This window comes from Erinaceus europaeus, chromosome 20 (assembly GCF_950295315.1).
Source record: "Erinaceus europaeus chromosome 20, mEriEur2.1, whole genome shotgun sequence".
Taxonomy (NCBI): domain Eukaryota; kingdom Metazoa; phylum Chordata; class Mammalia; order Eulipotyphla; family Erinaceidae; genus Erinaceus; species Erinaceus europaeus.
Genome location: NC_080181.1, coordinates 2,299,535 through 2,326,525, shown reverse-complemented (window position 1 = coordinate 2,326,525; position 26,991 = coordinate 2,299,535). Strand labels below are relative to the sequence as shown.

The 26,991-nt window shown below is 53.5% G+C and overlaps 1 protein-coding gene across 2 annotated transcripts in view; it reads left to right on the top strand.

The window, feature by feature from the left end:
- MAML2 (mastermind like transcriptional coactivator 2) overlaps nucleotides 1-26,991 on the top strand; it is a 114,825-nt gene that overhangs the window by 8,966 nt on the left and 78,868 nt on the right. The window lies entirely within an intron of this gene.

The window sequence follows — 26,991 nt, the reverse complement described above, 5'->3', positions numbered from 1 at the left end:
CGTTGTGGTTATTATTATTGCCCTTGTTGACGCAATTCGTTGTTGGATAGGACAGAGAGAAATGGAGAGAGGAGGGGAAGACAGAGAAGGGGAGAGAAAGATAGACACCTGCAGACCTGCTTCACAGGCCCCTGCAGGTGGGGAGCCGGGGGCTCGAACCGGGATCCTTACGCCGGTCCCTGCGCTTTGCGCCACATGCGCTTAACCCACTGCGCCACCGCCCGACCCCCTAGAATCCATTTTCAATGTAAGTTGAGAGCGCCAGGGCTTGTTCGCAGGTAGATCTTCCTGGGCGGAAACCAGCTTGGGCGGGTGATAGGAATTTCTCTGTAAGAGGAGAAATGCGTGACAGAAGCAGCCTCTCAAGGAGTTTGTAACACACGGAGAGGAGAGAAATTGGTCTATAGCTGGCGGCCAGTGTTGGGTCTTTCTTTGGTTTCAAAACTGCTATTATCTTCGCACGATGCCAAATTTTGGGCATAGATTCAGATTCCAAGATGCGGGACAGGAATGTAGTGAGCCACTTCTTTGCCACGGGTCCCAGGTTAAGAATGAGTTCTGGGGTGATGTTATCATAGCCAGCAGCCGTTCCCGGTTTAACCCTCTTCAAAGTGTCTTCCAGTTCAGACAGTGTAAAGGGAGAGAGTTTTGGAGATGGACAAGATAAACGGAAGTGGGATGACCACTCATGGGAAATTTCTCTTTTCCAGACTGGGTCGATCTTAGCACGTCCAACTTGAGTTAGGTGACTGGCCACTGAGTTTGGAGATACGGGAGGATGGGAGACGGGAGAGGGTTGGCTACCGGCACCCAGACTGTGAAGAAGCTTCCAGGCCTTCCTACTTGAGTGGGTGAAGTCTCCTGATGCAGGCATTTAATTACCCAAAGGCGTTTGAGGGGAGGAGAGGAGCTGAACCAGTTAAGGCAAGACAGAGAGAAGATAAGCAAGGTTTGATGCAAATTGAGGACATCAAAGGGCACTGCTAGGAGTGTGTGATAAGGTATGTTCTCTTCTGTGAACTTTGAGTAAGTGAATCTTAAAGTAGGCGGCCATGTGGCCAGCAGTTAAGAGAAATTTTGGGGTTTCTGTGGGCCTGAGAGTCAAGAAGGAAAGAACTAAGTCTGAGCTTCTCCCCTTTGCTCACCTCGGTTGAGAGAGACTCACCAAGAGGGCATCTTCTCAGACCTCCATCCAAGGATGGGGAGTTCTCCCTAAGCTCTATCAAGCTTACACAGAGCCCCGACACCTGCCAAGCCCCCATCTCTCTCCTCTCTCTGTCTCTGTCTCTCATACAGCTCACTCTGTTTCCCCAGATTATTTTCAGTGCATCAGCACACATTGTGTGCATGGGCAGCCTCACAGAGAAGATAGAAATGAGGAAATGAAGTGGAGAGTATGGGGTGGCAGCGGGGGGGGTGGGGGTGGGGGGGCTCATTGCAGAGCACATGTTTGGCCACTTAGGAGGCCCTGGGTTTGAACCCTGGCACCACATGGGAACACCCAGCCGTCGCTGGGGAAGCTCCATGAGTAGCGGTTGCAGCCACAGTATCATTCCCTCTCGATAAACAAATCAAAAGGCATTTTTTAAAACAAGCCCTGGAGGCCTCTCTGCAGTGTGGGGCCTGCATGAGCCCCTGAGGTCGTTCACGGGTACAAAGGAATCTCCCCGAGACCAGAGCTGGCCAGAGCTGGCCAGAGAGGACGGGAGAGGAACTTTCTGGCCCGGGGCTTCCCGACTGGCTCACGTACTACGGAGCTCTGGCTCACAGGTGCTCTGTGCACCCTGCCTGGGTGCCCGCGCCGAGGAGGAGCCTTCTTTGATTACTGCAGGGTGCGTGCCCTGCCGGGTGCACGGCGGCTGACCTTGCACCTGTGTAGGAAGGAGGAGTCCGCCTCCTGCTTTTAGAGATGTAGAAGGTGCCAGAGGGGCCCGCCTGGCGGCACAACCGGTCAAGCGCACATAGTATGAAGCACGAGGACCCGGGTTCAAGCCCCTACCCCCTGCCTGCAGGGGGGACACTTCACGAGTGATGAAGCAGGTCTGCCTGTGTCTTATCTTTCACTCTCCCCTTCTCTATCTCCCGTCCTCTCTCAGTTTCTCGCTGTCCTATCTAATTAAAATTAGAAAGAAAGAAAATTGGCTGGCTGCCGGGAGCGATGGCTTTGTGGTGCGGGCACCGAGCCCCAGCGATCACCCTGAGGGCAAAAGAAAGAAAGAAAACGCTGGAACATGGGACTGTGTGTTAGGCTGCGGGGTTCGGGCCCAGGTAGGCAGGTCGGGCCCAGACTTGGAGTGACGCGGCGACTGCCCCTGGGGAACCGGTTTGGCCCTTGGCAGTGTGTTTAGCAAGCAGGCTCTGGGCTGTGGATGCCAGGGAGGGAAGGGGGCGAGACACCTTGCCTGCACTTTGGCCTGCCTCCCCTAACTCCCAGCAGTCCAGGGCAGAGAACCTCAAGCTGAGGACTGCAGGAGCTGGGAGAGGGTCCCCAAGTGGTTCCAGGAGACCCTGAGCCTGTCTCCTCCCACCACCCACAGAAAGCGGGTAGCATGATCCAGGATGCCCACTGCTCTGTCCTGAGTGCTGTGGGCCGGGTGTGGGGGCCCTTCCTGGTGAGACACATCAGGCTGGGGCTCAGGGTTTGCACAGAAGAGCGGAGCAGGGCGGGAGAGGCGGGAACAGGGCTCACCTCTGCTTGCACCCACCACCCGTGTTCCCTGGCCTAGGTGATCCCAGAAGATGGGTGGGGACAGAGAGGAGGTGACAGGGCCCCCAGGCAGGTTCTCCCCCGCTTGCTGGGGGGGCCCCAGGGTGCTGCTATTGTCTGGGTGGGTGAGGCCACAGGAAAAGCATCTGTGGAATGAGGAAATGGCCAACAGGCTGGCCTTGTTCTCTGGGAAAGAGTGGACTCAGAATGGCTGCCAGGGCTTCTCCGAGGGGGGAGGGGGCTCTGTGTCTGTGTCCTTGTCTGTCTGTGTGGAGACACTGCGGGTCCCATCCTGGCTTCAGTAGCCTTAGGCAGGGGGGACGTCCCCCTTTTTGAAATAGACTCTTTTTCCTTCCCCTGTTCCTATCCCATGCCTAGCCGCCAAAGCCTCACTCAGGGAAGGAAAGGAATAAGAGAGACAGGAGAGGGACGCAGTGCCTCCTGGCTGTGCTCGGGCCTGACTCAGACGCCACCTCCCGGGTGCTTGATCACTGGAGACCGGGGGCTCATCCCAGCCAGACAGCCCACCCTGCTGGCCCACGGCTCCCAGCCAGGGGCGAGGGCCTCTGCCTTCGGTTCAGGCTGGGTCTCCAGTGCTCCCATGCCCCGAGCCTGCACAGTGCAGACCTCCAGCTGGAAATCTGTCCCTCAGGCTTAATCTTTGAGAGCAGACTTTTCTTTCTTGTTTTTTTTTTTCCTCTCCAGTGTTATCCATGGGGCTGGGTGCCGGCACTACAAATCCACTAGTCTTGGCAGCCATCTTTTCCATTTTGTTTTTCTTTCTATTTTTATTTGACAGGACAGAGAGAAATTGAGAGGGGAGGGGGAGACAGAGAGGGGGCAGAAAGAGAGACACCTGCAGACCTGCTTCACTACTTGTGAAGCATCCCCCCTGCAGGTGAGGAGAGCGGGGGCTCGAACCCTGGTCCTCATGCGTGGTGATATGTGAGCTTAACTGGTTGCCCCACAGGCCGGCCCTGGGGTGAGAACGGGCAGCTCCTGGGAGGTGAAGCTGGGGCGGGGCCTCAAGGTGTGGGAATGGTCACTTGCAGGCATGGTGGGACTTGGAGGACTGGGAAGGAATTCAGAAAGGGCGGTGACCAGCTGGGAGGTGGCCGGGACAGAAGCTCCTGACTTGCACGTATGCCAGAGTGACGCTGGGCTCCGTCGTGCGGGTACCCTCTCCCAAAATAGAAAAGTGGGATCTGGATCCACCTGCCGACACCCATGTCCAGCAGGGAAGCAGTTACAGAAGCCAGAACTCCCACTTTCTGCTCCCCATAAAGATCTTCTGGTCCATGCTCCCAGAGGGGGAGAAGTTTTAGAGGAAGATGACCAGAGGGCTCAGAACCCCCATTCCACTAGGACCCAAAATGTCTGTCACCAGGAATCTTGTTTTTATTCCGTCAGTGAAAGGGAGGTGAATCTGGAAAACCCCAGAGGAAGCCAGGCACGGTTTTGCTTATCTGAGAGGGAGGAGGGAAGAGGAAGGACACTGAGAAGCTGTAATAGGCATAGGTGTGACTAAGGAAGGAATGAAGGCAGGGTCGTAGAAAACAGTGGGGGGGAGAAATAGGGGTCCAGGTGGTGGTGTAGCAGGTTAAGCACACATAGTGTGAAGCTCAAGGACCCATGCAAGGATCCTGGTTCCAGCCCCCCCAAAACCGGAAAGGGGGTCGATTCACAGGCAGTGAAGCAGATCTGCAGGTGTCTGTCTTTCTCTCCCCCTCTCTGTCTTGATTTCTCTCTATCCTATCCAACTACAACAGCAACAGTGACAAAGACACCAACCATGGAAAAAAGATGGCCTCCAGGAGCAGTGGATTCGTAGTGCAGGCACCAAGTCCCAGCAATAACCCTGGAGGCAAAAAAAGATTAGATAGATAGATAGATATAGAGAGATAGATAGATAGATATAGATATGTAATATAGATATAAAACCAACCCATGTCTGTGACCTTGGAGAAACTGTCAGTTTTCTGCTGGAGGGGGATGGGGACACAGTGGTGGAAACTGTGGAATTATACCCTTGTTATCTCATAATTTTGTAAATTAATATTAACTACTAATAATATTTGAAAAGAAAAGGAAAGAGAATGACACAGTGGTAAGAGCAATGTCTCTTAATGTTAGTGAGCCCAGGCCTCTGGGGCTGAATCACACCCCCCCCCCCACAAACACATACAGTCCTGAGTTTCCGGGCAGTTTGGCCTCTGAGCCCCACTCTCCTTCACGTGTGACAGCTGCAGAGACAGCGTGTCCTCGGCAGAATGTGCCCAGGCGGGGGTGTGTGTCAGTGTCAGGTGCCACACAGCCAGGCTGTCACTGCCTTGACGACGGGCCCCTAGGGCATGCGGCCCTGGGCATGTTGGAAAAGGCGTGAGGTCGTAGTTTTACTCGTGGCAGAGTAGATCTGACTTCCTAGTGGCGGTGCCTCAGACTTGCTTACCTGAGGTCTCAGAGGCCCCAGCTTCAGCCCCCAGAACACCTGTGTGGCACAGCTGAGCAGTGCTCTGTTCTCTAGCCACTTCTCTGTCATGAAAAGAAAACTTTGGGGGCGGGCAGTGGTGCGCACTGAGGTTGAGGGCACGTGTCACCGTGAACAAGGATCAAGGTTTGAGCCACCTGGTCCCCCCTGAAGGGGGGAAACTTTGTGAGTGGTGAGGCAGGACTGCGGGTGTCTCTCTGTCTCCATCTCCCCTTCCGTCTCAATTTCTGGCTGTCTCTATCCAATAAATAAAGATAATACAAAACAATGGTTTTTAAAAAAGAAATCTTTTTAAAAAAATGTTTTATATTTATTTTCCCTTTTGTTGCCCTTTTTTATTGTTGTTGTAATTATTGTTGGTGTTATTGATGTCATCGTTATTAGATAGGACAGAGAGAAATAGAGAGAGGAGGGGAAGACAGAGGGGGAGAGAAAGATAGACACCTGCAGACCTGCTTTACTGCCTGTGAAGTGACTCCCCTGCAGGTGGAGAGCCGGGGGCTCGAATCGGGGATCCTTATGCCTGTCCTTGAGCTTTGTGCCATGTGCGCGTAACCCACTGCGCCACCGCCCGACTCCCCCTTTTTTTTCTTAAGAGACACAGTCTAGCAAGTTCACCTTCCAACACCCCTAGAACATTTATTTCTTCGTCACAACAGAGAACCCAATAAGCTGCAGTCAGTTTCTAGTGGGAAAGCCCTGGAAGACTGGCTCCCCAAAACGGCAGAGTCAGGTCTGGCTGGAGGTTCGAGGAGCTGTGCTCTGGGGAGGACCAAAAGGGCGCACCTCACACTGCCAGTGTCTGGGCATGGTGGTTGGCAGCGTGCATGGCCCAGTCCTGCCTCTGCTCCACACCTCCTTCCAGGCCCCCAGCTGTGACCTGCATTCCAGCAAGCAATCAATAGTCACCAACACCATTCAGATTAGCAGCTGTGTTTTTTGTTTTTTTCCCTTTCTGGGTGGAGGGCAGCGGCCAAGCTCTCAGACTGCTCATTGTCAGCTCAGCCTCTGGTTAATGGGTTTTGAAAGATGAATCTGTGATGTCTGGAAGCCCCTGGTGTTGAATTGCAATCACATCTCAGACACAAAAGCCCACCTTTCTGGAAGCCTCTCATTGGATGACTGATAGAGAAACGCCCTTCAGAACCTGGCCCAGGACAGTCTGGCTCTGAGCTTCTGTTTGGGACTCAATGGATGGAGACCTGTCCTCGCGGCCCCCACCTTGATCTGGCCTCGGGGGGGCTTTCTGTCTGCTTCCGCGCTGCCTGGCACGGGGAGAATACCTTTGTGCTCACAATCAAATACCACACGCATGGGGCAGCAGAGCGCACGGGGCGGGGGGGGGGGGGGGTCGTGAGAGAACAAGGCAGAAAAGCAGAGAGATAGTTTTCATCCCAGACTGCACGTGGTCGGACACAAGTATCTCCCAGAAGCCGTGTGGCCTCTCTGGACACGAAGGAACACAGGAGCCTCCCTACTGTTGTTTCTTTTCCTTCCTTCCTTCCTCCCTCCCTCCCTCCCTCCCTCCCTCCCTCCTTCTCCCTCCCTCTCTCTCTTTTTTTGCCTCCAGGGTTATCACCGGGGCTCAGTGCCTGCACTACAAAGCCACTGCTCCTGGCGGCCATTCCTTTCCATTTTTTTCTTCTTGTTTTTATTTGACAAGATAGAGAGATATTGAGAGAGGAAAGGAGAGAGAAAAGGATAAATACCTGCAGCCCTTGAGTCGGGCAGTGGCACAGCGGGTTAAGCACACGTGGTGCAAAGCGCAAGGGCCGGTGTAAGGATCCCCGTTCGAGCCCCCAGCTCCCCACCTGAGGCCCCACATGGAGAGGCACCCTGTCCACACCCCGAAAACACCCACCCAGACACCACAGGACGTCCTGGTGAAGACTACCAGCGGCATCTTCCAAGGACACATGGCTCTCCGGCCCTGTCAGCTCTGTGTTCTGCTGGACTTCAGACAACAGTTTTGCTCTGTTGAGCACATCTTTTTTCCTTTGAGGGGATTGTGGGGAGCAGGAAGTCAGTCTAACAGCACACGCCGTTGGTTCATGGTGGAAGCGTGTGGAATGGGGCCACCCAGTGAGCACCTGCTCATTCCCCTTTGTGCCCAAGACCCTGCGTCAGAGGCCCCCGTCTTTGGCTCCAAGGAGCTCAGGCTTTGAGGGAGGGGTCGTGTACCAGCAAGCGTACCCCAAGCTTGCCAGACTAGTCGTTTCCCACCACACAGCTTTCTTCAGAGTCCGACAGAATCCTTGTTAGCCTTGACTCAAATGACATTATCCTCCTGGTTGACAGCTTGAATGCTGGCTGAGAGAAGCAGGACATTCCAGGAGCGTCGCTTTACTCCTCACTGTGTACATAAAACTCACCATGCCCAACTCCAAATTTCTAGAATGCCATGTATTAATTTTTTTTTTGAAAGAACCACAAGCAAAAGGACATGAGACACAAAACAGTAGGAAGCAACCATGGGAATGATTTTGAAAGGTGCCATCCTTGGCCGGCTGGCGGCACACCTGATTGAACACACATATTACAGTGCATAAGGACCTGAGTTCAAACCCCTGGTCCCCACCTGCAGGGGGGATAATTTGTGAGGGTGAAGCAGGGCTGCAGGTGTCTCTCTGTCTCTCTCCCTCTCTCTCTTCCCCCTTTCTCTTGATTTCTGGCTGTCTCTATCCGGTACATAAATAAAGATTTTAAAAAGCTATTTAAAAAGAAAAGAAAGTGCATTTTGAGATGATGTTGTAGCATCTTCAGCCCAGACCTTTGCTACTTTTTTTGTTTTGTTTTTAAGTATTTATTTATTTTCCCTTTTGTTGCCCTTGTTTTATTGTAGTTATTATTGTTGTTCTCGATGTTATTGGATAGGACAGAGAGAAATGGAGAGAGGAGGGGAAGACAGAGAAGGGGAGAGAAAGACAGACACCTGCAGACCTGCTTCACTGCTTGTGAAGCGACTCCCCTGCAGGTGGGGAGCCGGGGGCTTGAACCGGGATCCTTACGCCGGTCCTTGAGCTTTGCGCCACGCGTGCTTAACCCGCTGCGCTACTGCCTGACTCCCCCTTTGCTCCTTTTTGACTTCGTCTGCACTGGGCTTCTCGGTGAGCAGACAGACATGTCAGCACAATAGGGCTGTGAGCCTTGGGGGAGGCTGAGTGGTGAGCAGATGATCCAGACAGGCAGGTTGGTCCCGGGAGCCAGAGAGATGCCGTCTGTGATCATCTGGGGTCCGGGTGGAGACACACAGAGCCTCATGTGACGGAGTCGCCCGTGTGAGCTTAAAAAGGGTGCGGCCCCCAGAGTGCCCCACGTGGCAGGCCTGTGAGTCTGTCCCCTCTTTACTTAGCTTGTCCTCTCCTCCTCCTCCTTCCCTCACTGGGGCTCCGTGCCTACACCACAAATCCACTGGTCTTAGCAGCCATCCTTTTCCTACTGTTGTTGCTGTTGCTGTTATTGTTGTTGTTATTGCTGTTGTTGCTGTTGGATAGGACAGAGAAAAAATGGAGAGAGGAGGGGAAGACAGAGAGGGGAGAGAGAAAGACAGACACCTGCAGACCTGCTTCACCGCCTGTGAAGCGACTCCCCTGCAGGTGGGGAGCCGGGGGCTCGAACCGGGATCCTGTGCTTTGCACTATGTGCCTTAACCTGGTGCGCTACCACCTGGCCCCCTCTTCTTTTCTTTTTTATTTTGTTTTATTTATTTATTATTGGATAGAGACAGAGAGAAATTGAGAGGGCAAGGAGATATATATATAGAGAGAGAGAGAGAAAGAGAGAGACAGAGAGAGACACACACAGAGATACCTGTAGCCCTGCTTCACCACTTGTGAAGTTTTTCCCCTGTAGGTGGGGACCAGGGGCTTGAACCTGAGTCCTTGCACACTGTACTGTGTGCGCTCAACCAGCTGCGCCGCCGCCTGGTCCTTTCTGATGTAGGTCTTCACTGAAGAGTGTTGGCAGGGTGACTTCCACTCTTTGCCATTAGTATCTCAGACTCTCTGTAGCACGCACACACCCACCCCAGAGTGACCGCTGTGCTGGAAGGAAGCTTCCTCTCCACTCTGGGCTCTGGGACTTCGGCTGGAAGGCCCCAAGGCCTCCGGGAGTTGTGGGCAAGGTGCTGTGCTGCTGGGGGCCCTCAGAAGGAGGGGCCGTCGGTGCACAGAAGCCCGAGGGAGCTCTGCTCTCAGTGAGGCCCGGTGAGCCCCCAGAATGGGAGAGCAGAACACGGAGGGCCCTGGTGACATTGGTCTTGCTGATGGTAGCCACACTGCAGGAGAGACGACAGGGACAGCTGCTCCCCAAGGGTGATATCCTGCCCTGCCCTGCCCCTCCCCCCCAGGATTGTTTGAATGTGAACAGGGGTGCTGAGGGAAGGGGCCCCCCCGCTGTCCCAGCAGCCCCGGGAGCAGGGCCCAGGCTGCCAGGCTGCCATCTCTGGGCGCTCAGGAATGCTGGGGCTGCTGCCGCCTGAGGCCTCCCTGCCAGGCCTGGGGGAGCCGGCACTCTGAATGGGCATTCTGTGGGGAGACTGGAGGGAGCCAGGGCTCTTGGAGAGGGGGTGTGCACATGCCTGCTCTGGGGACCTGCCCGCCTGCAGGGACAGCCCCACCCCACTGCCCTGCTCCTGGCTGCCCCCAGGTGCCCTCCCAGGGCTGGTCCCCATTCTGGCAGAAAGAGGGGAGTGACAGGCTGAGCTGGGGCTGCGAGGCCACCAGGGGACACTCAGGGCTGCAGGGGGCATTGTTTGGGCAGGCAGGGAGCCAGGTGGTGACTTAGCTCAGGGCTACAGGGCAGGAGGGGCAGGTCTGAGGACAGAGGGGGCATGGTGAGGCCAGGGGGCTCAGATCCTGGGGATTTGTTTGCAGCTGAGGGTGAGAAACAAGGACACCCTTTGCTTAGAATCTGGGCTGGGCCTTGTCAGGTAGGAGAATAGACAAGCTGCTCTTCCAGCCCAGCCCCGAGAGATGGTCTCTGCAGAGACCCCATAGGCACGACAAGCTTTGATAGCTCAGCTGGGCAGGGCTTAGCTGGGCAAAATCCCCAGGCCGGGAGGCTGGCGTTGCAGACCAGGGGGAGGCCAGGCAGGTCAGTCCCGAGTCCAGATCCCCTTCCTCTGCCTCCTGTACCACCCTGCTGGGTGCTGTGTGACCTCTGGGACCATGGGGATGGCCACCAGCCCAGTGCACAAGAGGGCAGAGCCTGGCAGTGAGCGACAACCCCCCCCCCCCGCAGGCCCCATTCTATTTTTTTAAATTTTAATGTTATTAGTGATTTCACATTGGTTTACAAAATTACAAGATAGCAGGCTGACAATTCCACATGGTTCCCACCACCAGAGTTCTGTGTCCTCACTCCATCCACTGGAAGCTACAGCTGTGCTAAGGTTGCCGAGATGGGTGACTATTATTGTTACATCTGTCTGTCTATATCTGTATGTGTTTACTCCTTGTATTCCTATGGTCCCATCTTCTCTTCCTTTCTGAGTCACACCTGCACCTGCACTACATCCAAATATCCCTCTATTTCCCCTCTTCTCTCTCTGCGTCCTGATGGAGTTGGGGTTCAGAGCCCTCTGGTCATCTTCCACCTAATATTTCTCCCCCTCTGGGAGTATGGACCAAAATTTTAAATTTTTTAAAAATTTATTTATTTACTTTCCCTTTTATTGCCCTTGTTCTTTTTCATTGTTGTTGTAGTTATTGTTGTTGTTATTGATGTCATTGTTGTTGGATAGGACAGAGAGAAATGGAGAGAGGAGGGGAAGACAGAGAGGGGGAGAGAAAGACAGACACCTGCAGACCTGCTTCACCGCCTGTGAAGTGACCCCCCTGCGGGTGGGAAGCCGGGGGCTCGAACCGGGATCCTTACACTGGTCCTTGTGCTTTGTGCCACCTGTGCTTAACCCGCTGCATTGCCACCCGACTCCCTGGACCATATTCTTAATGGGGAGCAGAAGGTGGGAGTTGTGGCTTCTGTAATTGCTTCTCCACTGGACATGGGTGTTGGCAGGTGGATCCACACCCCCAGCCTGTCTCTGTCTGTCCCTAGTGGGGCAGGGCTCTGGGAAGGGGAGGCTCCAGGACACATGGTGAGGGCGTCTGCCCAGGGAGGTCAGGGTGGCGTCATGGCAGCGTCTGCAGGTTGGTGAGTGTTAGCCTAGAGCCCTGTGGGCTGTGCAGCTGCGTAGACAGTGCTCAGGACCCTCCCTCAGTGCGAGGCCTGCAGGAGGGAGGGGCTCCCCAGTGTCCATCTTGGCTGAAAGCAGATGTGGACATGGCCACTTTTCTAGATGCTCCATCGCAGACCTGGGCTGATGCAGACAGAGTGTCTTACCTGAAGGGATGCTATCCAGGGGCTTGAAAGAAATATGTGTAAACTTAGAGACAGATAGACAGACAGACAGACAGACACACATACACACACGCACACGCACACACCAGGCAGCTCAGCCTCCCTACCCCAGCAGGAAGAAACACTTTTCACTTACTTCCTGAGGACACATTTTAAATGTCTGTTCTCCTAGCAAAGCGTTTCTCTGTACCTTTTGGAGTGGCTCTGTGGAGTGTTGCTTTGTTGTTCCTTTAACTTTCCAGGTTCCTTATTTTCATCCAGTTGGACCCTAGAGGGGACGCGTTTGTCCAGGGGACAGATGTTTTCAGGAACCTTAGTTTTCAGTGACTGCGTCTCCAGGCTCTGGAGCCAGTCAGCATAGTTCATCGCCGGCCTTGTGGAAACTATTTTCTCATATAGAAACAAGCTCCCTTTGTGTGTGCTTGCTCACTGAAGGGCACAAACAGTCACCTCCCTCTGGCTCGCCAGGCCTCTGGGAGGCAGGGACTGGGGGCTCTCTGTCCCCAGAGTCTTTCTGCGGAGCACAGTGTCACATGTGAGTCGACGGAGGGACAGCCTGTGGTCTCCTCAGCAGAGTATTTTAAATAGCTTGCATGTGAGAGCACTTTCAGGTTCTCAGCAAAAGTAAGAGGGAAGCACAGGGCCTAGGTGGTGGCACACACACCTGGTTGAGTGCACATGTTACAGCACACAAGGACCCAGGTTCAAGCTCCCAGTCCCCAACTACAGGGGAAAGGTTCATGCAGGTGTTTCTCTCTCTCTCTCTCTCTCCCTTCCCCCTCAATTTCTGGCTCTCTTTATCCAATAAATAAATAAATAAAGATATATATTTTTTGAATAAGCGGAAGGTACTTTAATAAGAAAGTGGGCACCTGCCCAGCCCATCTGTCCCCCCACTGTGGCTCCCCTGTAGAGGGGAGATGTGACGTGAGGGTGGCTTTGCACTGCCTGTCACCTCACATTGAGCTATAGGCTGGTGGTGCCCCCCTGTGGGTCTGGACTAGTGTGCAAGGACCCTGAAACCATCCAGTGCCACCCAGTGTGCCCTCCCTGCCCTGACACCCTTCCTGCCCCCCCACCTCCCGAGAGCACTTCCTGCCACTGATTTGATCCTGTCTCCAAAGATTTGCTTCTCTTTGATTTTATTCTAGTATTTATTGTTGCCACCAGGGTAATTGCTGAGGCTTGATGCCTACACAGTGAATCTACTGCTCCCAGAAGCCACTTCCTTCCTCATTTTCCTCCTCCTCCTCCTTCGTCTTCTTCTTTTAATATTTATTTATTTTCCCTTTTGTTGCCCTTGTTTTATTGTTGTAGTTATTATTGTTGTTGTTATTGATGTCATTGTTGTTGGACAGGACAGAGAGAAATGGAGAGAGGAGGGGAAGACAGAGGGGGAGAGAAAGACAGACACCTGCAGACCTGCTTCACCGCCTGTGAAGCGACTCCCCTGCAGGTGGGGAGCCGGGGGCTCGAAGCGGGATCCTTACGCCGGTCCTTGCGCTTTGTGCCACGTGCACTTAACCCCCTGCGCCACCGGCTGACTCCTTCTTCCTCTTCTTCTTCTCCTCCTTCTTCTTCTCCTTCTCCTTATTCTTCATCTTCCTCTTGCTCCTCCTCTTCTTCCTCCTCCTCCTTCTTTTATTATCTTTATTTATTAGATAGAGACAGCCAGAAATCAAGAGGGTAGGGGAGAAAGAGAGCAAGAGATACAGAGAGACACCTGCAGCCCTGCTTCACCACTTGTGAAGCTTTCCCCTTATAGGGCTGTCAGGTGATTGAATGAACCTGGGTCTTTGTGCCTTGTAGCATGTCTGCTTCACCAGGCACACCACACCTGGCCCCCTTTTCCTTCTTCTTGATAGAGACAGAGAGAAACTGAGAGGGAAGTGGGGTGGATAGAGAGAAAGAGGGAGACAGAGACACCTGCAGCCCTGCTTTGCTGCACATGAAGCTTCCTGCCCTGCAGGTGGGGGGCCAGGGGCTTGAACCTGGTTCTTTGCACATGGTGACATGTGCTCTCTACCAAGCATGTCACCCTGCTTCTGTCTTATTTCAGAATGCGACATAGCTCTCTGGCTGTGAAGCAGTTCATTAAACTGCTTAAATGCGGAAAGAAATGCCTTCCTGAACCAAGGGGCCCGCATGACGGCTGCACGGTCTGCAGAGGAAGCGGCCTGGTTCTAAGCCGAGTTTTGGACGCTGGGGCCATTTCTGTGTGGGAGCTATGGGATGCTTCTATGAACGTCGAAACTGAAATAAACCACGGGGAGGGGACCCCAGTGAGCTGTCTGCTTTGGACCCCGGGAACAGGAGGCTCTTCCGCTCCTCCGTTCCAGGAAGGTCTGGATAATTCTGGCCGCAGAATGTCAGAGCTACAGGGGGGTTGGCCGGAAGTTAGATTTAAAAGCCACAAAAACATCAGTCCCTGAACTCACTATGAACTGGTAGATTCCCCGCTAGAAAGCATTTGAGCCCTATCTTTCCAGAGCCATAATACGTGTGCCCTTTAGCTCAGAAATTTCACTGCTGGGAGTCTCCCAGAGGAAAGAATCCAAAATATGGAAAAAGTGATATGATGGAAATGACCACTGTAGGGTTATTGATGGTGACCATGAAAGCCCTGGGAGACTACCATGCACAGCCTAGAGCAGAATTTAGTGGATTTTACAATACGGGGCTACCAGACAAAGGCAAGTGTTAAAGAGGAAAGCATCTGGGTTAAAGTGAAACACAGTCGGCAGCCACCACCACCCCCCTCCCCTGCACACACAGGCTTCCTCCTCCCATCACCCGAGTGGCCTTGTTGGTGGCCTGAGAATCTGTTCCTTCTGCCCCAGAGTCTGCTGACCAGCCAGACAAGGTGTCCTCTCTGCACTCACAGAAGAAATGGTCCCCTGTGCAGCTGGTGGCTGCAGCGACTGTGGGAAGATGGTCACTGTATAAAGGGCAGCGCCGTGGTGCCCAGGGCCCTGTCTCCTGTGGACACGGGTCCGGCTGGGTCTGCCGGCAGCATAAACGCGGCTGCCTGCATCCCAGCCTTGGGGGGGGGGGGGGGAGTCCCGGCTCTCTGCCTGGGAATCTGACAACAAGAGAGGCTGAGAGAATTCCTGCCAGCCGGGATGGAAGGCAGGGCTGAGGTCCTGGCCATCTGCTTGTGCTCTTGGTGGCGGGTGCTGGTCATGGACTGTGACTCAGGGAGCCGCAAACAGTTATGGGAGGGGGAGCCAGGGCTTGCTTGTAGAATCCACTCAAAACCTGAATGACTGAGCTCCCCGGGTTCTAGCGACAGGAACTGAACGATCTGTCACCAGACCACACGTGTCTCTGTGGAGAACTGAGTGAGGATCTTATACAAAGCACAAGGCACGTCAGCTGATCGGATCAAAGCCAGGGCGACGTGATGCTGAGGGCGTTCTTCTCTCTCTCGTCTTTTCATCCGAGCCTCCTCACGCTTTTCAGATCAGTGCATTTTAATCCACTCATCACGTGCCCGACGGAGTCCTGTGGGCAGAGACGTTTCCTGTTGTGTTCTGGCAACACGCAGCACGCGCTGCAGACGAGACTTGATGGGGCGGGACGGGTGGAGGTGAGCCCCTGCCTCCTGGGGCCTGTGAGCAGCTGTGGCTCCTCAACCTCACCAATGGCGGCTCCTGGCCTCCACGGGCGTGCAGTGCAGTGGCCTGGGAGGAAGCACTCTGCACGGTGACTAGCGTGTGTGTGCACACTCACCACGTATCACCACTCACACACACACCTCACACACATACCACACACACTCACACACACCACACAACACCACACACAAAACACATATCACACACCACACGCAGACACTCACACAGAACACACCATAGGCAGCCCAGCAGTAGCACAGTGGGTTAAACGTATGTGGCATAAAGCACAAGGACCGGTGTAAGGATCCCGGTACGAGCCCCCAGCTCCCCACTTGCAGGGGAGTCATTTCACAGACGGTGAAGCAGGTCTGTAGGTGTCTGTCTTTCTCTCCCCCTCTCTGTCTTCCCCTCCTCTCTCTATTTCCTTCTGGTCTAACAATGAGGACATCAACAACAACAACAATAACCACAACAAAACAACAAGGGCAACAAAAGGGAAAATAAATAAATAAATATTTTTAAAAATCTTTTAAAAAACACACCACAGACACACAACACAACACACCACAGACACACTCTCACACACGCCACACTCATATACCGCACAGCACACCTCACACTCACAGCACACCATACAAGTCACACACATACACACTCACACACACACCCACACAGTGCATGTTAAACCCACACAGGAGGTGAAGTCTGAGTGCCAAGTTGTGAGGTTGCCGCCTCCCATCAGTGTCTGTGCCCTGGCTGGCTGGCACCAGCTCAGCGGGACTCAAGCAGTGGGCGGCAGCCATGGGGCGTGAGAGCTGAGGGCCCAGCCACACTGCTCTGCCAGGACGTGAGTCTATGGGGGTGGCCCTGCCATCACCCATGATGCCAGCTCGAGATCAAGAGACACCTTATACCTTCTCTCTCTCTCTCTCTCGCCCTCACACGCCACCCATGTCCCCCTAGTGCAGAGAAAGCAGACCCTCACCTCCTCACTCCCCGACTCCGGGGTCCTCCCCACAGCAGAGCAGACCTGCCCACCTGGTGTAGAGGATCCTGGAGGTGGGAGGGGTGCCAGCCCTGTCCTCAGCTCACCCAGCCTGATCTCAGCCCTCAGCTGGGGCAGGGGGTGGGGGAGGGGGATGGCTAAAGAGTCCACACCTCCCTGGTGGTATAGGTCTCTGGAAAGGGAGGAGGAGAGAAAAGAAAGGAGGTGGTAGACGTGACAGGTGAAAGAGAGGCGGCTAGGAACCCACCGGAAGGAAAGGCCCCAGCAGGACTGGGAGGGAATGCTGAGCCCGCGGGGGAGAAGCAGAAGCAGCCGGAAATAGCTCCCGTGTGCGGAGGGTTTGCACCCAGGGGCTGTGAAGATGAAGCAGGCGGCAGCCTACAGACAGCTGGGAGTGGGCCTGCCGTGCACAGAGCAAGGAGTCTGTGGAGCCTGACCTGCACCCTGATGCCCCCCGGCCACATTCCCTGGGCTCTGCCCGGGTGCCATGAGGCGGCCAGCCTCAGCCGGCCCCACGCAGAGAGCTGATCCTTGGTGCCAGAGGCAAGGCCAGACCAGCACTGAGAAGCCTGGCTATGTAAGAAACACCAGTTTTTTCCCTCCAGGGTTATCGCTGGGGCTCGGTGTCTGCACTGTGAATCCCCTGCTCCTGGAAGCCATGTTTTTCATTTTATTGGATAGGACAAAGAGAAATTGAGAGGGGAAGGGGAGATAGAGAGGGAGAGAGACACCTGCAGACCTGCTTAACCTCTGGCGAAGTGACCCCCCTGCAGGTGGGGAGCCGGGGGCTGGGACCTGGATCCTTGTGTGGGTCCTTGAGCTTCGTACTATGTGCTAAACTTAACCAGGTGCACCACCGCCCAGCCCCAGAAACACCAGTCATTTAAGGAGATACCTGTTCTGATCACTGGACTCTGATCTTAAGCAAATTGATCAATGCGATGATTTCACTAGTGTCAAGCTTTGCCATGGTCGGAAAATGAAAGACTTCCTTCTCCTCCTCCTCCTCCTCTTTAAGAGGGAAGACAGAAGACAGAGACATCTCAAGTGCTGTTTCTAGTCCAGTACACTCCAAAGTCAAACAACAGTGCAGAGAAAGTTTGAATTTGATTTAATAGTCTTCTGGTGCTGACATTAGCAGTACTTTTCTGAAACTGCCTCTGTTGAAAGATGAAGCAAAGACCTATCTCAATGCCCCTTGGCCACATGATTCCTTCCTTCCTTCTTCCTTCCTTCCTTCCTTCCTCCCTTCCTCCCTTCCTTCCTTCCTTCCTTCCTTCCTTCCTTCCTCTCTCTCTTCCTTCCTTTCTTTCTTTTAATTGTCATTAGTGATTTAATAATGATGAACAAGATTGTAAGATAACAGGGGTACAATTGCACACAATTCCTACCACCTGAGTTTCATGTCCTATCCCCTCCATTGGAAACTTCCATATTACTTTTTTTTATCCCCTTTTGTTGCCCTTGTTGTTTTATTAGTTGTAGTAGTAGTTGTTGTTGTTGTTGGATAGGACAGAGAGAAATGGAGAGAGGAGGGGAAGACAGAGAGGGGGAGAGAAAGATAGACACCTGCTTCACCGCCTGTGAAGCGATTCCCCTGCAGGTGGCGAGCTGGGGGATCGAGCCGGGATCCTTACGCCGGTCCTTGCGCTTTGAGCCACCTGTGTTTAACCTGCTGCGCTACTGCCTGACTCCCAGCTTCCCTATTCTTTATCCCTCTGGGAGTGTGGCCTCTTGTTTTCATCTGGAATTGGATCAGGATAGCCTCTCATGTTGAATTGGATCCTCAATCCTTGTGCATAGTACTGTGTGCACTTAACTGGGTCTGCCACCCTTCCTGAGAGGTAAAACAAGTCTGCAGGTGTCTCTCTGCCGCCCTTTTTATGTCCTTCTCCCCTCTCAATTTCTCTCTATCCTATCAAATACAGAAAAGAAAGAAAGAAAGGAAGGAAGAGAGAGAGAGAGAGGGAAATGGCCACCGGGAGCAGTGAATTCAAATGTTGACCCTGAGTCCCAGCAATAACCCTGGAGAGAAAAAAAAAAAAAAAGGCAAGGCACATTGCTTTCCAGGCTGGCAGCTCAAAAACCTCAGTGACAGAAGTAGAACCCGCCACTCTCCCTGCTCTGCCTCAGGGATCATGAGGTTTTGAGCTGCGGGAAGGGGAGACAGCATAATGGTCATGAAGAGAGGCTCTCCTGCTTGAGGCTCCAAAGTCCCAGGTTCAATCCCTAGCACCACCATGACCCAGAACTGAGCAGGGCTCTGGTGCAAACAAAATGGTAAAAATAAACAAATAAGTAACTAAACAAATATAGGTGTTTGAGCTAAAAATGTGTAGAGGGAAGAGTCAGAAAACCTCCCCCTAGCAAGGCCTGATGAGAGGACTGGCTCAGGGGCCAGTCACCTGAGTGAGTGCTGATGGCTGATGGAAGCCAGCAGGTGGACTCAGGCCTGGGCAGCTCGCCCTAGGGGCAGGACTGCAGCGGCCGCGGGGAGGGCAACTCTTAAGTGCAGCACTGATGCTGTGGCTGTGCAGAGAGACATTTTTTCCCTCCAGGGTTATCACTGGGGTTTGGTTCCTGCACTACAAATCCGCTGCTCCTGGAGGCCGTCTTTCCCATTTTTGTTGCCCTTGTTGTTGGTATTGTTGCCATTGTTAATCATAATAATAAATAAAAGCAGTGAATGATAAATGAAAATTTTCAAAGTGAAGTAGAATAGAAAATAGTGTGTTCCTGCACCCGGGGATTGAGGGTGGTGATGGCAGGGTCATTCCTGGCACCGAAGCTGAGGGAATGGGGCTTCCTCTCCCCCTGCCACACACACACACACACACACACACACACACACACACACACACACACACGTACACTAGCAGTAACCAGCCGTGTGTGTGTGTGTGTGTGTGTGTGTGTGTGTGTGTGTGTGTGTAGTGTGTGTGTGTTCACTTATTTCACCACCTCAGCAATGATAAACATCCATGATGAAAGGGACACTAAAGAGAGAAGTTGTTCACGGAGCCACAGCAGATCTTGAAGCACCTCGAGGTACTCTGTACCACTTTGGTGCAGCTGAGAGAACAGAGCTTCTCATCAAACAACCTGGCTGGAGTATATGCATCATCTCACTTCATATCCATTTCCAGGGACATACCCACAACACTAAGCTACAAGACCTTCGTGTGACATCTCTCTTCTGTGTATTGTATGGCTTTATATCTTACACACAAGCCGTTCATCCATCTCAAGTCCATTTTTGTAAACGGAGCTGGATAACAAGAGCCAGGGGGCTGAGGGCCGTCACTGGCGCAAGCAGACACTACGGACAGTAGCAGGGGCCTGACCCCGACACGGTGGAGTAGTGCTTGCCTGGCTCTCTCTCTCCCTTCCCTACTCCCAGTAACACTCCCTGGAGGACTACAGTGGAAGCAAAACTAAAGAGAAACCAAAAACCGGGGCCAGGGGGACCACTCCCTGGTACGGAGCATGCAGGGGACCCTGGGCTCGTTCATTTTAGGGGGTGCACTAAAAAAACACACGTATACACGGTTAACACCCACAAAAAAATCAGTGCACTTCACTACTGAAGCACAGCAAAAACTATGAGTGTTTTTGACAAACTTGAGGCCACTCATCATTAGAGCACATGCAACACCACTGCTGGTTACATATTTCTAAAGTTTTCTTATTTGAGGGTCAGGTGGCAGCCCAGCGGGTTAAGTGCACATGGCGTGAAGTGCAAGGACTGGCTCAAAGATCCTGGTTTGACCCCCAGCTCCCCACCTGCAGGTCGGGGGGTTGCTTCATGGACGGTGAAGCAGGTCTGCAGGTGTCTGTCTTTCTCACTTCCTATCTGTCTCCCCTCCTCTCTCAATTTCTCTCAGTCCTATCCAACAACAACAATAATAACAACAACAAGAGTAACAAAATGGGAAAAAAATGGCCTGCAGGAACAGTGGATTCTTAGTACAGGCACTGAGCCCCAGCAATAACCCTGGAGGCCAAAAGATTTACATATATATAATATATAATAGTATATTATATATTCTTACCTATTGGATAGAGACGAAGAAAAATCGAGAGGGAAGCAGGGAGATAGAGAGGGAGAAAGAGAGAGAGTCACCTGCATTCCCACTTCACTTCTCAGGAAGCCTCCCCGCTGCAGGTGGGAACGGGGGACTTGGACCCCAGCCCTTGCGCACTGCAGCGTGTGTGCTCAACCAGGTGCAAGTAGCCTGTCTTTTCCAGGATTGTGTGGCAGGTAGGAGCACTGCTTTCTGGGTGGTTCAGGCATGTTTGCTCAGGGGCTGGCGACTCCTCCCGGCCTCCTGCTGAGTCACAGTGAACACAGGTTGGAGGCCACAGTGTTGGGGTGTGGAGCCCTCAGGCAGTTGCCTCCTCTCCTTAGAGTGAGGCGTGAGGAGCAGCCCCCTGGCTTACTAGCTCTGGGCCACATGGAGGGTGTTTATGTGTGTGTGTGTGTGTGTGCATGTGTGCCGCATGTGTGTACGTGTGTGCATGTGTGTATGTGTATGTGCGTGTGTGTGATCGTGTGTGCGTGTGTCCATGCATGTTTGCATGTGTGTTTGTGTGTGCGTGTGTGCATGCGCGTGTGCGTGTCTGTGTTTGTGTGCGAGTTCACTTCCAGCAGCAGAGCCAGGATGAGTGCACTGAACCTCAGTGTGGCTTCCTCCTCCACCAGGCTGCAGCCAGGCCCAGCCCCAGGCTGGTTGCTCCTTTTTCTTCTTCTTCTAGCGTTTGCCAGTCAACAGCGTCAGGATGGCTGAGGACACACCAGGAACACGACGCCTTCTCCTCATCCAGGGTGGCAAGTCTGGCACCCTGCCCCGTCCTCAGGCACCTCTCCCCCAAGGCTGCAGGAAGCGTATCTGAGTTCAGATGAGGTGTGGATCTGGGCTCAGACATTAAATTCCATGGTTTTGGTTGTGTGGTGTTTTTTTTTTTTTTTTCGACTTTTATATATAGCACAGCGTTTCGATCCTGACCATCTCTGGGTTTGATGGAAAGTTTGCCCACCTGTGGTTTTTTTCAGTTACTCTTTAAAAACGCTCTTAAAATACCAGTCTTGTCCGAAAGTCTGGCCACGGCGAAAGCCACTTAGCAGTGGGAATCGTGTCCGCACATGTCCCAGGGGCTCCCCAGGAATGAAGGCCCCCATTCACGCTCACGGGGGTCACCACGGGGTGGCTGGGCGAGATCCCGGGCCTGGCTCCGTTCCCAGAGGTGCCTGCTGGCTCAGTGGGCAATCTCTCTGAGCCCCACCTTTGGTGCCAAGGGGGCAAACTCTGTCTGAAGCCCAGTTCCCCACGTGTAGACACAGGTCCTGGGGCCAGGCAGCCTGCTCCCACCCGGACCCCAGACGGCTTGTTCTAGGCAGCCTGTGGAGGGGTCTCACAGCCCCTCGTGTGTCACACACGCTCTGTGAATGGGGTGGTTTCATTTATCCCAGAGCCGCCGCCGCCGCTTGTCTTCTGAGAACTGTGTGAGGAGAGAGGGCTGAGGAGGAAGCTTGCCCGGCAGAGTGCACACCCAGCCTGACACAGCACGAGGGTACAGTGGATGGTAGGGAGTGGTGCTGAGGGGCTTCTCCTCTGTCTCACCCAAAATATATTAGGAAACGAAAAGGCCAGCCCCCAGCTCCCCACCTGCAGGGGAGTCGCTTCACAGGCGGTGAAGCAGGTCTGCAGGTATCTGTCTTTCTCTCCCCTCTGTCTTCCCCTCCTCTCTCCATTTCTCTCTGTCCTATCCAACAACAATGACAATAACAAACAAGGGCAACACAAATGGGGAAAATGACCTCCAGGAGCAGTGCCAGGTACCCAGCCCCAGCAATAACCCTGGAGGCAAAAAAAAAAAAAATTTAAAAAGGAAATGGCGAGGGCCTGGGTGGGGGAGACAGCACAGTGACAGTGCACAGGACCTGCATACCCCAGGCCCACCGCATTCCAGAGCTGGGCAGTAAATAAGAAAATAAAATTAGCAAATGCAAAACAATTGTGGGGAAAAAGAGGAAAAGGAAAGAAGGAAAGAAAAGAAAGGAAGAAAGAAGGAAGGAAGGAAGGAAGGAAGGAATAAAGAAAAGCTTGGACCTGGGAGGCCTCTCAGTGTCTTCTGTCACCTCCTGCATTTAGGTGCAGGGAACGGCCCGCCTGGCTGGGACACCTCCGCAGTCCCAGCTCCTAGGTCTGCCTCTCTCTGACCTGACTGACCCAGGGTCCGGAGCTGCTCCTGGGGAGACAGGTAGCACCCCCACACCCCCTGCTCCACTTGTTATCATCCCACTCTGGTAAGAAGAGCAGGAGGACCTGAGAATGTGCTTCTCAGTCAGATTTCCTTTCATTGATGTCCTGAAAGGAACCAAGATAAAAAGAGACAGGGATTGCACTCTGCTGACTTGCTGGGACTGATTGACCAGCTAACAGGGCATGAGAGGAGAGGGGGGGGGGAGGGAGAGAGAGGAGAGAGAGAGAAAGGAAAGAGAGAGGGAGGGAGAGGAAAGAGACAGAGAGAAGAGAGGGAGAGAGGCAGAGAGAGGAAAGACAGGAGAAAGTAAGAGAGGAGAGAGAGAGAGGGGGAGGGGAAAGAAAGGATATATATATATATATATATATATATATATATAGAGAGAGAGAGAGAGAGAGAGAGAGGCCAGGGTACCACTGACCCCTGGCCCATGAGGCCTTCAGACTCTGCGGTTTCAGGCAGATTCTCTGCTCAGACTCCCCCGCTGCCACCGCGGACCCTGGAGGAGGGTTATCAGCAGCCGCAGAGCCTCTAGAGCCGGACTCCTGAAGGAACTTGAAGAGGGGGCCTCCGTTGGGGAGGGCTGCGTGTTTCAAGCTGGCCACATTCCTGTGCATAGGTCCCCAATGAGCTCCTGGGCATCTCCGGCCAAGCGCCTGGCTGTCTCCTGGCCCTGAAAGGTTAATAATGGCAGCCCGCTCACGGTCTGGCTGAGCCATGAAAGCAAAGCGCAGTTATTCATGAAGCCCGACCCACTAAGAGGTGGATCACAAAGATGTGGCTCATGTGAAATTAGACCCGCATGGAGGTAAAAGGATTAGCCGAATAATCGTGATCTCAGACGCAACAGCAGTCCTATTTCCAGCCGTGCTTGAGGAAGCCGGTTTCAGGTAGAGCTACGTGCTTTGAGTGCTCCGGGAGGCTCTGTCTCCCTCCTGCCCTTTCATGGCTCCTGTCTGAAGCCAAGAGGCTGGTTAGAGTAAGACTGAGTGTCCCCAGCTCCCCACCACCTCCCCTGGGGACGCTTTCTCCCCTGGCAATGCACCGCACGGACACAGGTCAGGGAAGCTGCAGCCTCTTCATGACTTACCTGTCAGGGTTCAGGGGCTGGGAGACAGTTCCCCCACTCCTGCACATGTCTCACGGCATTCTCTTATCTACCCGTCAAAAAACATAAAGAGTAGGAAGTGGGGATATTAAAGAAGGAGAATGAAGGGGAGTCTGGCAGTAATGCAGCGGGTGAAGCGCACGTGGTGCAAAGCGCAAGGACCGGCGTAAGGATCCTGGTTCGAGCCCCCGGCTCCCCACCTGCAGGGGAGTCGCTTCACAGGCGGTGAAGCAGGTCTGCAGGTGTCTGTCTTTCTCTCCCCCTCTCTGTCTTCCTCTCCTCTCTCCATTTCTCTCTGTCCTATCCAACAACAACAGTAGTAACAACAACAAAAATGGGGGAAATGGCCTCCAGAAGCAGTGGATTCATAGTGTGGGCACCGAGCCCCAGCGAAAACCCTGGAGGCAAAAAAAAAAAAAAAAAGACAGAGAAAGATTTTTGACACATGTTGTCTTATCTACAACACATCCTGGCTTGCTGGTAGAAAAAAATGTATTTTTAAAAAACATCTTTATTTAGTATTGGATAGAGACAGAGAGATTGAGAGGGGAGAGAACAGACACCTGCAGCTCCACTTCACCACTCCTGAAGCTTCCCCTGCTCCAAGTGGGGGCCAGGGACATGAACCCAGATCCTTGTGCGCTGTAATGTGTTCACTCAACCAGGTGCACCCCTGCCTGCCCCTCCCATGGTAATTTTTGGATTTAAAAAACGTGCTTACGGTGTAGGTGTTGTCATCCCAGGTGACCTTCCTCTGCATGTGCAGCTGGCGAACCTTTGGGGTCTTGCCAAACTTTTCTGGAAATCATTCAAGTGAATTGTAATTCCCAACACCCAGGTGTCTGCAGGCCTTGCAGCCTGACCTCAGGTCACGCTGGAGGTGCGAGAGGATGCGGTCCCAGGTGATGGGGGGCCCCTGGGCATCCCTCTGTGTGGACCTCACTGCCCAGCCACCTGGACCGTGTACACACATCCTAGACCTTGTCTGAGATGGCAGCCAGCTGACCCGACGGGGCCCCAGACGGCCAGCCCCACGCCAGAGCCTCCAGTCTGCTCAGAGGCACGAGTGTGTCGGCTCTGAGCTCAGAATTTGGTCTTTGTTGTTTTCTCCCGTAAACTATTTCCATATATTCAACAAGGAGTAGGCCATTTCCTGTAGCTTTCAGGTGGTTTCCAAGATGTGTCACTCAGATTTACAGCATTAGCATAAATTTCCCAGTGACGTTGTGAGAAGCCTTCCAGGACCCTGTTTGTGTTGGACTGAGAGTTCACGGTGGGAGCGAGGGGGGAGGGGGCTGGGGGGGGGGCTTTGGGGTTCCGGCTCTCAGTTCTACACAGTTGCCAGCCAAGTGCAGAGTGCAGGGGCCTCTGAGGATGAGCCATCCCTTCTCTGCCCTCTTGGAAGAGTTTGCAGGTTTGCTGAGCTTCTGAGACACTGGGTCTCCTCACATGGGGTTCAGGAATAAGCTCTGGGGCAGTGAGAACGCCGGGAAGTGACGGGGGAAGACGGGCAGGGGAGCAGGGTCTTTCCCCTGGCTCTGTGCTTTAGTTCCCCTTGAGGCAGCGCCTTCCTTTGCTTTGTGTGCTAGGGCCATCTCAACTCTGTGTTTTGATTCTCAGATAAATGACGTGTTTTCCATGTCTACACTGAGCCTCTTGTGTGCGAAATGTGCCCAGACTTTGGAAGATGTATGGAGAGTCTTAAACAAATTAAGAACGGGATGGCCTTATAACCCAGCAATTCCACCCTTAGGCATTATTTACCCCATGGACACTCAAAACACTAATTAGAATCAGAAAGGACTCATGCAGCCCTGTGTTCACAACCGCATTATTCACAATAGCCAGAGAGTGGACACAGCCTAGACGCCCATCAGTAGAGGACTGGCTAAAGAAGTTATGGGATATGGACTCCATGGAATATTACTCTGCAATCAAAGAGATGATACTGTGTTCTTTGGGACAAAATGCAGGGAACAGGAGGTGATGATGCCTAGCAAAATCAGTAAAGAGATGAAAGACAGCTGCCAGATGGCTCCACTCATATGTGGAATCCAGGGATCTGATTTACATGAACTTGCCAAAGGAGAAAAATATCCAAACACAACAGAGGCAAGCAAACTGTAAGACTTGTGAGGACTCTGGTGATCATCTCTGGGTAGGGGCGGGGTGGGGACGCAGAATTTGGGTATGTCGTAATCTCATAATCTCACTTTTTCTTTTCTTATTTATTTACTTATTGCCTCCAGGGTTATTGCTCGAGCTCTGTGCCACCACTAGGAATCACTGCTCCTGGTGGCCTTTTTTTTTTTTAACATTTTTTTTTATTGTTGTTGATGTCGTCGTTGTTGGATAGAACAGAGAAATGGAGAGAGGAGGGGAAGACAGAGGGGGAAGAGAAAGACAGACACCCACAGACCTGCTTCACCCCTCGTGAAGTGTCTCCCCTGCAGGTGGGGAGCCGGGGGCTCGAACCCGGATCCTTGCGCATAGTACCACGTGTGTTTAACCCACTGCGCTACCGCCCGGCCCCCACAACTTACTTTTTTAAGGCCAGATGGTCTGGGGAGCTGGCACAGTGGCTGATTCCAGCAGTGTCTGACTCTGACAGACCTCCGGTCCCGGCTCCAGCTCCAGCTCCCTGTCGCCAAGCCGGGTCACCATTCCAGGAGGGCCTAGTCGCCAGGGCAGAGCACAGAGCAAATGTGACGGGGGGGGGGGGGGGGGGGGAGCGCTGAGCAGAGTGGGGCGCCCGGGTGCCGGCTCCGTGAGACCCAGCAGCAGCTGTCCGTGGGAGCCCTGCGGCGTCTCTGCCCTCACGTGTCTCCACCTGTCAAGTGGGGTGTCTGCACCCAGGGTGTGCGCTGCACCATCCGGCTTCCCCCCACCCCAGAGGCCCGTTAGTACTCACCCTGCGGATTGGGGGGGGGGGTATGGAGTGGCAAAGCGTAGGACTTGCAAGCCTGGCCTCTAGGCCTGTTCCTCAGCACTGCCTGAGTCAGAGCTAGCCGGTACACTCGCTCCCTCTCTCTCTCTTTCTTTCTTTCTTTCTTTCTTTCTTTCTTTCTTTCTCTCTCTCTCTCTGCCCTCTCTCCCCCTCTCTCCCTCCTCTCTCCCTCCTCTCTCCCTATCCTCTCCCCTCTCTCTCGCCCTCTCTCCCCCTCTTTCCCCCCCTCTCTCTCCCTCTCTCCCTGTCTCTTCCTCTCTCTCCCTCTCTCTGTCTCTCCCTCTCTTTCTCCCTCTCCCTCTCTCCCTTTCTCTCTCCCCCTCTCCCTCTCTCTCCCTCCCTCTCCCTCTCTCTCTCTGTCCTCCTTCTCTCCCTTTCTCTGTCTCTTCATCTCTCCCTGTCTGTTCCTCTCTTTCCCTCTCCCTCTCTGTCTCTCCCTCTCTCCCTCTCTTTCTCCTTCTCCCTCTCTCCCTTTCTCTCTCCCCCTCTCCCTC